Source organism: Bos grunniens, chromosome 2, assembly GCF_055505025.1.
Source record: "Bos grunniens cultivar Pamir isolate PY7600 chromosome 2, Bosgru_T2T1.0, whole genome shotgun sequence".
Lineage (NCBI taxonomy): Eukaryota > Metazoa > Chordata > Mammalia > Artiodactyla > Bovidae > Bos > Bos grunniens.
This window is the reverse complement of record NC_141166.1, coordinates 7,745,963-7,761,189: the sequence shown is the minus strand read 5'-3', so window position 1 is coordinate 7,761,189 and position 15,227 is coordinate 7,745,963. Positions and strand designations below refer to the sequence as shown.

At 50.4% G+C, this 15,227-nt stretch overlaps 1 pseudogene; it reads right to left on the bottom strand.

Annotated features, from left to right (window-relative positions):
* Positions 1-2,087: 2,087 nt before the first annotated feature.
* Positions 2,088-7,511, bottom strand: LOC147377373 (bolA-like protein 1; annotated as a pseudogene).
* Positions 7,512-15,227: the final 7,716 nt, after the last annotated feature.

The following is a 15,227-nucleotide window of genomic DNA, read 5'->3' as shown; positions in this document are numbered from 1 at the left end:
AAGGAAACAGCGAGAACCAGATGGATTCATGATATGTTTTGGAAATAAGCTTCCCAGAAGCTGTAGATGGATGGGGTCGGAGGTGGGGTGGAGGGAAGGGAGGAAGAGGGCCCTGGAAGGGATACCCAGCCCTCTGGCCCTACCGCCTGGTGGGTGGCAGGGCCACTTCCTGAGGTGGGGAGACATGCAGATAGAAGGGCAGGGGTGGGAACCCAGTTTGGGACATGCTGGGCTTGAGACGTCTGCAGACTGCCAGGAGGCAGCTCCAGAGGCCCTGGCAGTCTCAGGCCATCTGATGAAGACCGTCAGTCCTTCCATCACTGGACAAAGTCTGAACAGTGGACACTGGGGCACTAGGCTCAGCTCTGGTTCGTTTTGTAGCTTCAGCATCTAGGAAAGTGCCTTGCACATAGGAGGTGCCCAAGAAGAAGTGGTGTATGAGTGGAGCTGGACTACCATGAATGGGTGAATTAACTCATTACATGATGTTCAGTTTAGTCGCTCAGTCGTGTCCGACTTTTTTCGACCCCATGAATCATAGCACGCCAGGCCTCCCTGTCCATCATCAACTCCCAGAGTTCACTCAAACTCATGTCCATCGAGTCGGTGATGCCATCCAGCCATCTCATCCTCTGTCGTCCCCTTCTCCTCCTGCCCCCAATCCCTCCCAGCATCAGGGTCTTTTCCAATGAATAAACTCTTTGCAGAAGGTGGCCAAAGTATTGGAGTTTCAGCTTTAGCATCAGTCCTTCCAATGAACACCCAGGACTGATCTCCTTTAGAATGGACTAGTTGGATCTCCTTGCAGTCCAAGGGACTCTCAAGAGTCTTCTCCAACACCACAGTTCAAAAGCATCAATTCTTTGGTGCTCAGCTTTCTTCACAGTCCAACTCTCACATCCATACATGACCACTGGAAAAACCATGACATGATGCTGCTGCTGCTGCTAAGTCGCTTCAGTCGTGTCCGACTCTGTGTGACCCCATAGACGGCAGCCCACAAGGCTGCCCCGTCCCTGCGATTCTCCAGGCAAGAACACTGGAGTGGGTTGCCATTTCCTTCTCCAATGCATGAAAGTGAAAAGTGAAAGTGAAGTCACTGAGTCGTGTCCGACTCGTAGCGACCCCATGGACTGCAGCCCACCAAGCTTCTCCGTCCATGGGATTTTCCAGGCAGGAGTACTGGAGTGGGGTGCCATTGACATGATGAGTGCTTAATAAATAGCTAAGCAATTCTTTGACTCCTCTTCTCTCACCCTGCTAGTCAAAGATTGCTACAGATGTGACTTTCTCCGTGTTTCTTTAACCAGACCGTCGTCATTTAACCATATTTACAGCGACCTTTAACTGAATACCTACTGTGTGTCAGGCACTGTGCTAGGCTCTTTAGACGTACATTATTCTCATCGAACCCTCCCCCATTTGACTTCCCACAGCACTACTACACCGACCAGCTTGTGATCTCCCTGGCTTCAGGCTCCACCTCAAACCTGTCCATCATACTTCAACCAGGGCTTGAGAAGAACCAAAATCTGGCCTGTCCTCCTCTGCCTGAATCTTCAATCATCTACAGGATCAGGACCCATCCCCTTCCCACAGCTTACAGTACCCTGAGTCCTAGGCCTGCATCATCTCCCAATGTGCCTCGTCTGGATCTCCACTTGCCCTTCCACGGAGCACCCAATGCTGCTTCTTGTTTCCGTGCCTTTGCTGGCATTGTGCCCCCTTCAGGTCTGCCCTTCGTGGCTCTTCCACACCATCGAAGGCTCAGCTTTTCATACCATCCTGCATTCCAGCACTAGCTGCACTGGGCCCTCACTGGGCTACCTCCTCGCCGCTCCGAGTTGACTTCATCAGCACCTGTACATGATAACTTTCTTCAAATGCTAATTTTGCTTTTAACGTACAGGATCATTTCCAGCTTGTCAGGTCTGGTTATTCCTTAGTCACAACTGAACATGAAACAACCGGGCAGCTTTTCCTGACTGTCAGGGCAAGAGCAGGAGTCAGAGGTGCTGCTCTTCCTTTGGCTGAGCTTTCATGGGAATGAGCTGCTGTGTCCAGAGGATATGTACATGCCAGTAGAAAGGGGTTCGGGGCCCTCATCCCTTACAAATCCCAGTGCTTCATTCTCACCCAGGACATTCCCATCTGGATCCTCCATCTCTATTGGGATTCAGGGACTTCTTTGAGTTTTCTTGCTCCCACCCAAGCAGTGAGGGACTGAACCTTCATGTCTGGTTGAGGGTTCTCACTCCACTGGGCAGGGGTCTGTCCTAGATGGTCAGCTCATGGGCCAGCCAGCCTCTCAGACAGCACAGTGTGGACCAGCTTGTGCCGTTTTAGGGAGCTCAGTCTTAGGAAGTAAGAGCCCGTCAGGGCCACAAAGAAATGCTTTTCCACTGCCTGGTGGGATCACGTGGCCACCAGCATCTCCAGCACCTTGGGGTTCAGGATCAACTCCAACTTCGTGCAGATGACCTTAGATGAACTGGTGATCCCTGATCCTGCGCTGTCCTGGACAGACAGACATGACCTCATGGAGAACGGACGCCTGACCAGCTGCTCACTCAGTATCACTGGCCTTTCTGCTTTGGTTACTGCAGTTCCGCTCAGGGACGGGGCTCCTGATATTCTGGGTGAAATGCGGTCCCCATAACTTTTACTTATTGAGACTTATACTTTGGCCCCCTGATGTGAAGAGCTGACTCATTGGAAAAGACCCTGATGCTGGGAAAAATTGAAGGCAAGAGGAGAAAGGGGTGACAGAGGATGAGATGGTTGGATGGCATCATCAAGTCAATGGACATGAGTCTGAGGAAACTCGGGGAGATAGCAATGGACAGAGAAGCCTGGGGTGCTGCAGTTCATGGAGCCACAAAGAGTTGGACACGACTGAGCGACTGAACAACAGCTGATGTGACAGGCACTGTAGTAAGTGCTTTACAAATATTAAATAATTGAATCATCACAATAATTGTACCAGGTGGGTAATTCTTCTCCTCATTTTATAGATTTAAGAATTTGAGGCCAAGAGAGGATACATGACTTGCATATAGCCACACAGCCAGTAAGTGGCGGGCCCCAGCAGGCTGACCCCAGAGCCATACTCTGAGCTGTCTGGTTCAGATGCTTCAACCAATTGCCTGACTCGTGTCTGTCTACTTGTCGGTCTCACTTAGAACTGAATCTCATTGCCCCTTATCTGCAATGCTAGCATGCAGTAGATGTTCAAGCCTTCCTGAGCAGGAGCCAATTGGTAACCTTCCTACTTTGGATAGGAGAGCCGGAGGGGAAGAAATGCTTTTCATTTTACGGCGTTTGGCAACCGTCTATCTTCCATGATCACATTCATTTTTACAACACTGCTGGGTGTGGATTATTAGCCTCACCTGCCAAATGAGGAACACTTGAGGCTCAGAGAGGCTACAGAATTTGCCTAAATCACCCAGCAAGGAGTTGGCAGAGCTGGACATAAAGCCCAGTCTCCTGACCATAAGCCTCGCCCTCGTTCCACACCACACATCAGAAATGCGGCCAGGGAAGACGTGGCTGAACCCAAACCCCATCCAAGGGGCATGGAGGCCCTGCTGAGTCAGGGGTCATTAATCACTCCCTCCCCTAGCATGGGGGGTGGTGGTGGGGGAAGGCTTTAGGGACAGAGGTCTGCTTCCGGTCCTCTCAGCCCTCAGGGTCTGCTGCCTCTTTAGGGCAGGAAACTCTTCCTTGTCACAAAGCTCTAGCTTCCCCCTCTCCCTCCACTCCAGGCCACTCCCCTCCCTTGTCCCCCTTGAGGGTCCTGGTAAAAGCATCCGCTTGTCAGTGTAAATCTGCAGGGTTCAGACCAGCAGCTGGAGATGGATGGGCAGGAAGCAGTAACAATGGATGAAAGACCCTCTGTGCCCAGGTGGGTGGGGGAGGGAGAAGCAGGAAACAGAAGCCTCCCTCCTAGGAGGCCAGGAGCTGGCGGGCGGGAGGCCTGGGATGCCAGAACCTGCGGGGTTTATTTGGATTCCCCGAGGACCCAAGCTGGGAGCCCTTCCCAAACATCGGCCCAGCTCATCTCCGTGGGGGTGCCAGATCCCCGATGTGTGTGACAAGAATGTGGCCCCCAAGCATCACTGCTGGTCCCCTGGCCTAGCACAGGGCCAGCCAGACAGTAGGGGCTTGTCAGTTGAATGAATTAATCTGGCACTGCTATCAATAATAACTGAAGAGTTGTAGTTTTACCTTTCTTTTCTTTAAGAAAATGAAAAGGATATCCAATTATCGCTTTTCCCCTTTTGGAGATTTGGCACAAACTCTTCCTTCTGCCTGGTATGCTCTTCCCTCTGCTTTTTGCAAGCTCAGCACCTTTTCCAAAAAGCTCTTCAATGAAGCTTCAGGACCAGTTTTGACCCTCCCCCCTCAGCTAAGGTAACCCCCTTTAGCCCAGCACCCTGATAATTTCCTTCAGGGCACTTACTGTAATTAGAAATCTTCCCACTTAATATGTAGCCTTATTTTTTAATCCCCTGTCTCTCTCACCAAAACACAAGCTCCCAAAGGGCTTTTTATTCATGATTGTATCCCCAGGGCTGGGTACTTAGAAGATGCTCCATAAACAGTTGGTAAATCGGTAAAGAGATGAACAACTGAATCCCTGCAATCATGTCATTCACACCCGATGCTCTGCAATCTGCTTCCTTGAAGAGAACAAAGGAGTCTTGCTCTTGCATAGAGGATTGTAAAGGCCCAAGCCACAGCGAGTGGCTAGTTCCCAGGTCCATCAGTTTATGATCACAAATCATTATAGGGCTTTGCTTCCCCCACAGCAGTTGTATCCGAGTGTGCACAGGGGTGGGGGAGAAAGGCTCTACATGGGGAATGCCCACTGTCAGCTGCTGTAGATACTGGGGTGGACAGGGCTGGTTCCAGCCAACCCACCCATTTCAAAGATGGGAACATCAAGGCCTGGAAATGCCAAGGCCACACACACACACATCAATCCAGAACTTTGTGAGCAGAGAAAGCAATAGAGTCATAGGTATGTTGAGTCCTGAGATGTGTTCATTCATTGAACAGATATTTATTGAGCTCCTATTGTGTATTTGACACTGTGCTAGGAACTGAGGAGTGGGCAATGACTAATGACTGTAAGACTCAATTAAGTTAAAAGGCCCAGCCCACTCAACATGGAACTACCTCAATGACCCCCAAAGCAAGTCCTACTTGGCCAAGTGCAAGAGCTAGATGTGAAGGACTTCCCTGGAGGCCCAGTGGTTAAGACTCCATGCTTCCAATGCCAGGAGCATGCGTTTGATCCCTGCTCAGGGAACTAAGATCCCACATGCCGTGTGGTACAGACAAAAAAATAAAAATTAAATAAAATAAGGGAGAAAGAGCTGGGTGGGGGACAGGGAAGAACTCTAGAGTCTCAGGAGGCAGAGAGAAGGATGGTTGATATGGGGCTGGACAGGGAGAATCCGAAATAGAAGGAAGTGCTGACTCTGACTAAGGAGCCAGCTCAGCCAGGGGCTGACCCTCTCAGGCATCTGCTGTTGCCAGCTGGGTTGGGATGATGCCCAGAAATGCAGTGCCTTCACATGGACCAGTTTGTGCTATCTCAACCATGTGGGACCCAGTCAGGAGAGAAGGCCATTCGTTCACTCTGGAGACTCCTATCTTAATAAAATATTTGCCAAACCCTGTCCTCAGCCCGGGACTTACTGAGCTGAAGGAGACATAGGCCCATCCCTAGTGGGGCACACAGACACACAGATAGGCCCTTCCAATCCCAAGGTCCTGGCCATCTCAAGGCAGCACAGGTCAGCACGTGTGCCTTCCCAACTCCCTGTTCTGTCTACACCGGCAAAATTGGGGATGATTAAGAACTTTTGGGGTTTCCCTGGTGGCTCAGATGGTAAAGTGTATGCCTACAATGTGGGAGACCTGGGTTCGATCCCTGGGTCAGGAAGATCCCCTGGAGAAGGAAATAGCAACCCACTCCAGTACTCTTGCCTGGAAAATCCCGTGGACGGAGGAGCCTGGTAGACCACAATCCATGGGGTCGCAAAGAGTTGGACACGACTGAGCGACTAAACTTTCAAATTTTCAAGAACTTTGGAAGACCTGGCAGACCTGGGACTAGACTCAGCTCCACTTCTAGAACAAGTGACCTAAGGTCGCTGGACCTCAGTTCCCTCATCTGTAAAATGGGGATAACAGTACCAGCCTGTGCGGTGCTGTAAAAATTTGATGAAATCAACTACAAAGCTCTTGGTTTACAAGTGCTTAAGAAATGGTAAGCCAAAAGCAGGCTCCTCTTTTCGATAGAAATAGCCTGTGGCCTGCTGTTGCAGTTAGCACTTTTCACCACCTAACAAGCTCTAGGCATGCACTGGGTCAGTCGGTTGTGCAACAAACATGTATGGAGGACTGGCTCTGTGCCTGGCCCAGCACCTGGCCCCGAGGGAGCAAATGTGAATGAGAGAAAGCCCCAGCCCTGACCCAGGAGCTGCCCGCTACCCAGGGAAGAGGATCACATACAGTAATCCACTCGTAACACAATATGACCCTTGTTATTATAGATTCCATCCGAGGCTCAGTAGCCATTTTTCTCAGGCGGCCCCCTTTACACCTCACAGTGGTCCTTTACAAGGTACATGGTGTTATGCCCATTTCACTGATGAGCAAACTGAGGCTTGGAGAGGCCATTTCACGTGCTCAGGGTCACATAAACTCGGACTGTCGGTTTAATCTGCAGAATTCTTGCTCTGTTTCCTCACAAGCATCGGGCACACAGCAAATCCTATGTCTTCAAAGTCCCATGCAAATGCTGGCCCATCCAGTCAGTGAACACATACTGCATCCTTGCCAGGTGCCGAGCCCTGTCCTAGGTATGCTGGGAGTGGAGAGGAACAGGGCTGGGTCCCTGCCTCCACCTCCAGCCAGCAAAGAGGTTGATGTGGGGCATGCTGGGGCTCTGTCCCCTTGTCTTCTTGGTGACACTGCTCGGGGGCTCTTTGGCACTGGTTCTGCTTCCCCACCCCCCATCAAAGTGCTCATAGCGCTGCTGGGAAAGGCCGAGGGAGGGAGGCTGTGACAGCGGCAGGCCCCCAGGGCTACCATGTCCGCTCAGCCCAGCTCTGACTCACCACCCACACCTGCCACCGGCTTCAGGCAGCCCTGTGGCTGGAAATAGACCAGGGGAGCAGAGCAGGAGCTGGAGGGGGGAGGGGGAAGGGGGAAAGGGGGAGGGGAAGGGGAGGGGAGGGGGAGGGGGGAGGAGTCGGGCAGGGGGGCCAGGAGGGAAGGGAGCTGGGAGGTAGCACCTGCAGACAAGGCTGTCATTTCCACTCTCCCTGCCAGGAAGCAGAGAAATGTCATCCGATAGAGCCCACCCTAAAGAGCCAGACTTAGGGATGCTCCTGGGGGGTTGAAGACCCCCAGCCTACCTGGGAGGCTGCCCTGGGAACAGTGAGGATTCCACAATGTTCGGTGGTTATGGGCACTTGCTGTGTGCCAGGCATTGCCCTAAGTCAGTCTCTGCCTGTCTTAGTGATCTCATTGAACTTTCACAGCTCCCCAGGAGGTTGTTACTGTGATTAAGCCCACACTGCAGATGAGGAACTCGAGAATCAAGAAGAAAAGTAACTCGCCTAAAAACCACACAGCCCCTGGACTTGGCAACGTGGACCCTCCTAAAGCTCCAGCCCCCCAGTCCCAGCTCAGATGGCTCATTCCCGGTCACACGTGCCAAGTCCGTTGCCATCTGTCCTTGCCTGTATCTCCTCCCTTCTTTGCCAAGATAAGGTCTCCCTTCTTACTGCTCTGGTAGGCAAAAATTAGACCACAACCCTGGACTTTCCTGGTGGTCCAGTGGCTAAGACTTTGCGCTTCCCCTGCAGGGGGCACAGGTCCAGTCTCTGGTCCAGGAAGTTTGGCTGGCCTCACAGTGCAACCAAAACACAAAACAAAACCCCCACAATCCTCCCTTCTTCCCTCCCTGTCTCAGTTCTGCTCAGCTTTCAGCGGGAGCTGATCACCTTGCCCTCCCACCACTCGGTCCCCTCCCCTATCCGGTCTAAAACCCGCCACGGCTCCCATGACCCTCCAGATAGAGTGTTTTCAAGGACTTTTGTAAACCGAGCCCTGCCCACTTCTCCAGCTTTATAGCTCACTGATATTTGCTTGGGCAAGTCAGGGCACCTCGCAGGGCGCTCTCCTGGCAGGCTGATAACAACTCTGTGCGGTGAGGAGTGAAGAAGATGATGCGTAAAGAGTGCCCAGGAGGGCACTTGATGCACGGTTGGTGTTTAGTAAACTTCCCTGTCCCACCACCAGCTCTTAGTCAGAGTCACCGATGAGTGAAACCGTCTCCGCTTTCAGCCAGCCTGGAGTCAAGGGCTTCGTGGTGGGCCAGCCAAGGGCTGTTAGCACCATTGGAGTTCATCCATTTAAGAAATTCTGAAAGGCTTCAGGGCAGCAGGAACAAGGGTAGGGGCGGGAGGTAAAGGAACTGTTGATGAGAATGTAAAATGGTCCAACCACTGTGGAAAACAGTATTGTGATTCGTCAAAAAACTAGAAGTGGACTTGCCATATGATCCAGCAATTCCACTTCTGGGTATATATCCAAAAGAATTGGAAGCAGGGTCTCAAAGAAATATTTGAGACCCTGTTCATAGAAGCATTATTGATAATAACTAAACACAGAAGCAACTCAACTATCCAGCTATGGGTGAATAGACAAAAAAAATGTGTTCTAATGGAATACTATTTAGTCTCCAATAGAAAGGCATTTCCAACACAACGCTACAGCATGGAAGAACCTTGAGGACATAAGTAAAATAAACCAGTCACAGAAAGACAAATAACCATATGACCCACTTACACAAGGAACTTAGAGGAGTCAACCAAATTCATAGACTCGGAAAGTAGAATGGTGGTTGCCAGGGGTGAGGGGGAGTCATTGTTCAATGGGTCCAGAGTTTCAGTGTTACAAGATGAAGAGTCCTGGAGACGGAAGGTGGTGAGCACGTTGTGAATATAGTTAATGCCACTGAACTATATACTTAAAAATGGTCAAGATGGTAAATTGTGTGTTTTACCACGATAAAAAAATTGGGGGAGGGGGAAGGGCAAAGGAAGCCAACTTTCATAAGAGGATCTTTTTTATCTTTAGCACAACCTGGAAGTTAGATATGCACGCGCCAAGTCACTGCAGTCGTGTCCGACTCTTTGCGACCCCATGGACTGGAGCCCACCAGGCTCCTCTGTGTCCATGGGATTCTCTAGGCAAGAATACTGGAGTGGGCTGCCATGCCCTCCTCCAGGGGATCTTCCCGGCCCGAGTCTCTGTGTCTCCTGCATTGGCAGGTGGGTTCTTTACCACTAGCGCCACCTGGGAAGCCCAGATGTTAGATATCCCCACGCTATAGGAGGGAAAAGGGAGGTAAGAAAGGTGAAGGGTCACCAGGTGTCAGGGAGAGAGCTGGATCTTCAGGCCCTGGAGCCTACACTCTTGCCTTGTCTGCCCCCAGCGCCTGGGGATGGACAGCACAGCCGGCCGTAGGAGACGAGGTCCTGGGGTGGGAGTTGGGGGTGGGGAATGAAGAGCTTGGATGGAGGCCTAAGGCAGGATGGGTTCCAGCTCTCCCGCAGGTGTGCTTGCAGTGAGTGGAGGTGAATAGCTGGGGTGAGATCATCTGTGACCAGCAGAGACACCTGGACCTGAGCCTTCTCCCTTCACCCCATTTCCCAGATGAGAAAACTGAGGAGCTGTGCCTTGCTCAGGCCTCCGTGATGCAATGGGCAGGCGGCCTGCAGGAGGGAAGCTGAGGGAAGGAAGGAGATGCAGGGTATGCAGCAGCTGCCTCCTCTGCCCGCTTGCCCGCCCGCCGCCGGCTCCTCCCAGGACAACGCCCCCACCCCGGGGTTTGGCCTGGTCCCCTGACTTACAGGTGGGAGTGACTCAGGCCCCAGGGCCCCGCTCTGGTGGCCCTGGCCCCTGGGCCACAACGGAGCTCTGGGCCTCTCAGCTGTGATGTCAGGGCCCTTCCTTCCTCCCACATCTGCTTGAAAAGGTCACCTATTTTAAACTCTTTCTCACCCCACCCTGTCCCTCCCCGCCCCCCTGACAACCCCCCAAAGAGGATGAATTTTTCTAACCTGTGTCAACAGTTCAGTTCAGTTTCCTAACAGCTCTCTCTCCTGATGCCCATCATCAGGGCCTCCAGCAGAAAACCCCAGCCCCGGCAGACTCCCCCAGATTGCAGGAACCCACCCTAGCTGCTTTTCATTTGATAAAGAATTCCCGAGCAGGCTTCTCTGGTGGCTCAGGGGTTGAGAATCCACCTGCCAGTGCAGGAGACACGGGTTTGATCCCTGGTCCAGGAAGATCTCACATGCAGCGAGGTGATTGAGCCTCTCTGCCACAACTACTGAGCCCGTGCTCTTGAGCCTGGCAGCTGCAGCTACTAAAGCCTCTATGCCCTAGAGCCCGAGCTCCGCAACAAGAGAAGCCACTGCAGTGAGAAGTCAGTGCACCGCAACTGGAGAATAGCCCCCTCTTGCTGAAACTGGAGAAAGCCGGTGCAGCCATGAAGAACCAGCACAGCCAAAAATAAATAAATAAAATTACTAAAAAAAAAAAACCCACTGCTGCATGCCAAACTCTGTCCTCGGGCCCCAAGGATAGATCCCTGCCTTCCTGGAGCTTACATTTTAATGGAGGTAGACAGACAACAAATGGATGAGTCAACAAATATAGTAAGATAATTTCTAATGGTGACCAGTGCTCTAAAGAAAATAAAACAGGCTGAGAAGTTAGTGACTTGAGTAGCTACTTCATACAGAGTAATCAAGGAAGGCTTCTCTGAGGAGGTGACAGATTTGGGAAAGAGCATGCCAGTTTTATTGAGATGTAGTAGGCATATAACATTTTATAAGTTTCAGGTGTACAACATAATGATTCGTATATGTATATACTGTGGAATGATTACCACAGTAAGTTCTTTTTTCCCTTTGGCCACGCTGAGAAGTATATGGGATCTTAGCTCCCCAACCAGGGATCCAACCCGAGCCCCCTGCATTGGAAGCTTGGAGTCTTTTCTTAACCCCTGGACACCAGGGAAATCCCCCCACAGTAAGTTTAGTCAACATGCATCCCCTCAGGTAGTTACAATTTTCTTTTTTTCCTGTGATGGGAACTTTGAAGAACTGCTTACTCTCCTAGCAACTTTCGAATAAACAGTACAGTAAATTTCAGCCACCAAATTGCACATAACATCCCAAGAATTTATTGAAGTTTATACCTTTTGACAATCTTTATCCAATTTCCCCCATCTTCACACTGGTTTTTAAATGAATATTTTTCTATTTAATTACACAGATAATGTGCATCCCTGGTGGCTTAGACGGTAAACAATCTGCCTCCAGTGCAGGAAACCTGTGTTCTGTCACTGGGTGGGGAAGATCCCCTGGAGAGGGAATGGCTACCAATTCTGGTATTCTTGCTTGGAGAATTCCATGGACAGAGGAGCCTGGTGGGCTACAGTCCATGGGGTCACAAGGACATGACTGAGCGACTAACACTTCCACTTTCACACAGGTAATACATGAACATGTACTTACTATACAATTTTCAAACATGTAGGTAAGGTAAAAGGCCTCCTCATGGGTGCCAGTTTGCTGTCTGTTCATTCATACATTTTTGGGTGCATTGCGAGCATACACATAGGTATACAGAAGTTTCAGTTTCATTTGCGTTTTTTTTTTTTTTTTTTCGTTTATAAAGTGAAAGTGTTAGTCTCTCAGTTGTGTCTGAGTCATTTCGACCCCATGGACTGTGGCCTACCAGGCTCCTCTGTCCATGGGATTCCCTGAGCAAGAATACCAGAGTGGGTTGCCATTCCCTTCACCCGGGGATCTTCCCGACCCAGGGATTGGACCTGGGTCTGCTGCATTGCAGACAGTTATAAATGGAATCATGTGAGTATGAATTGTCCCATAACTTGTTTTCTCTACTTAACAATGTCTTGGAGGCCATCCATGTTAGAACACCTTTACTGTTTTTAACTACCATGCTGCTGCTGCTGCTGCTGCTAAGTCACTGCAGTCATGTCCGACTCTGTGTGACCCCAGAGACGGCGGCCCACCAGGGATTCTCCAGGCAAGAACACTGGAATGGGTTGCCATTTCCTTCTCCAAGGCATGAAGGTGAAAAGTGAAAGTGAAGTCGCTCAGTCGTGTCCGACTCTTCGCAACCCCACGGACTGTAGCCTACCAGGCTCCTCCGCCCATGGGATTTTCCAGGCAAGAGCACTGGAGTGGGGTGCCATCACCTTCTCCTTAACTACCACATAATAAACCAAAATACGACTGTACTCTGTATTTTAGCCATTCCCTGAATGTATTAATCATGTTTTAAATTTTCTGTATTTTGTGGTGCTTTCACATCCTAGGGTCTTGCTAATCCTGGAGAGATTGCTCTTCCCAGGCTGGCATTTTTGTAGAGGTAGTAAACATGGTGAACAACTTGCCTGAGAACATCCCTTTCATATAAAACCAACCCCTATTTAAAACCCATATCCCCATCCACCTCCTCTATCTAAGTCTCACGCACCAAGTCAATACTTTCCCTGCCCTAACTCACCCCAGGGCCAGGTGCTGGATACCCAGGAAACCACCCATATAGCCCAGAGCCTGCTAACAGGCAAACTAGCAACCCTAAGCTTGTTCGAACTTGCCCACCCTCCCTCAACCCATTCCTTCCAAGGCAAACCACAGGACAGGCTCTGGGCCATGACCTCCCTCGCTGCTTCTGCCTTCTGCCTGACCCGGTGCGTCCTCATGTGCTTTTGTGTGGTGTAATATGTCCTTCCTCTTTGGAACTGTAAGTCACAGAACTTCTCTCAGTGGCATTGGCCTCACTGTGTTGTCACACAGCCACCTCTGTAAATTAACTCGATACAATCAACACACAGAATGATGGACATCTAGAGCTTTTCAGTTTTCCACTGCTACAGAAAAAAACTGCAATGATCCTCTTGTATCTGTGTGTATTTCTCTAGGCGGTGGACCTGCCAGAGCTAATTGCCTAATCACTGTATGGGCGACGCCCCTCCCAATCCGAGTCCCTGCCTGCTCCCCTCACCTTGCAGGTCTCAGCTGCTGAATCACAGAATGAATGAGATGCTGTGGAATGGTTTGGTGAGTACCAAAGAAGCTCTGCGGCAAAGAACATATTTCTATCTGCTCTGTCCCCTGAATTCCCTCCCATGTGAGCCTACGAATTAACCTGGTCAAGGGAAATTTCCCTGGAAAGAACATGGCCAGAAAGTCAGTGAGAACTCTTGTCAGAATCATGCTACAGGGAAAGGACACGGGGAGCTTCCTGTTAGTGAACACTTGGCGATTTGTGGGGAGTGGCCCTCGGACATGGCAGAGAAGCTCCACGCCCCTTCCCACGTACCTCGCCCTACCCATGTCTTCCATCTGTTCCTGACTTAAATCCTTTTATAATAAACTGGTAGTCTATGGATAATGTTGAGCTTGTGCCCCAGAAAGCAATGGACTTCCTGGAGCTTCTTTGCTGGGTCTTCCTTCTTCAGCCCACCCTGGGCTATTGCATTCAAACACGCCTGGCTTCCAAGCTCTGGTGACATTAGTCCAGGCTGAGGCTGTGCTTTGCTTCTCTTTGGCTTTTAAGAGATTGAAATATCCTCCTATCTCCCATAAAACTTTAAAAAAAAAAGTGAAAGTGTTAGTCACTCAGTCATGTCCAAGTCTTTATGACCCCCCATGGACTATAGCCCTCTAGTCTCCTCTGTCCGTGGGATTTCCCAGGCAAGAATACTGGAGTGGGTAGCCATTCCCTTCACCAGGGGGTCTTCCCAACCCAGGGATCGAACTCTGGTCTCCTGCATAGCAGGCAGATTCTTTACCATCTGAAGCACCAGGGAAGCCTAAAGACTTCATTAACGTATCTTTTCAAGAAAGAAAGAAGAAAAGAAAAAAAGGAAGGAAAGAAGAAACTGGTTTTGCAGTCAGAAGACCTGGACAAGTCCCTTTACCGCCTGAGTCTTGGTTTCCTCACCTCCCAGAGTAACTGTCAGAATATATGTAATACATACAATAATATAATGGCGGATGTAAAACTCTTCACTTATAGACGTGCTACAAACAAAACATGCTGTGTCTTCTCCATTTGGCCCCTCCCCCACCCAGGTTGGCTTTCCCTTTCCCACCTGGGGAAGAATCTGGGCTCCTCTGCTCTCTGGCTTCCACTTGGAATTGGCCAATTGAAGCACTGGCAGGAGATTGGTGTCTAAAGGAAGAGAGAGGGTCAGGTATTTTTGTCCTGCCTCCCCTTTCCCTTTTGGGATCCTCTGACTGTGTTGAGCTCATCTCCCTAAGGCCACAGCTCCTTTCCTGCAGCTACAGTTTCCCCACTCATTCCCTTTACACTTTCAGGGCTGTTGCTGGTCCCTGAGCACCCCTCTATCCCTTAACCATGCCCACCCCTTCAGAGATTCAGTCAGTTCAGTTCAGTCGCTCAGTCGTGTCCGACTCTTTGCCACCCCATGGACTGCAGCACACCAGGCCTCACTGTCCATCACAACTCCCGGAGCTTACTCAAACTCATGTTCATTGAGTCGGTGATGCCATCCAACCATCTCATCCTCTGTCTCCCCCTTCTCCTCCTGCCTTCAATCTTTCCCGGCATCAGGGTCTTTCCCAATGAGTCAGTTCTTTGCATCAGGTGGCCAAAGTATTATAGTTTCAACTTTAGCATCAGTCCTTCCAATGAATGTTCCGGACTGATTTCCTTTAGGATGACTGGTTGGATCTCCTTAGAGTCCCTTTATTAAACTCTCTCCAGGAGCCTCTTCCAGTGGGCCATCTGCTTCCTGGTGGAACCTTGACAGATGTAAGGAGCCACTTTCCTTTTATATATATATTTATGTATTTATCAGGCTGCACCGGGTCTTGGTTGCGTCACTCGGGATCAAAGATCCCTGTGGGCACACAAGATCTTAGTTGCAGTATGCGAATGCTTACTTGTGGCGTGTGGGATCTAGTTCCCTGACCAGGGATTGAGCCTTGGCCCCTTGCATTGGGAGCAATTAGCCCCTGGACCACGAGGAAAGTCCCTCTCCCTGTTTTTATCAAGATATTCTCCCTGCCTGGCCCACACCCCACTGCAGAAAGAAGGTCCCTGTATCCCAAAGGATAGCCCCTTCT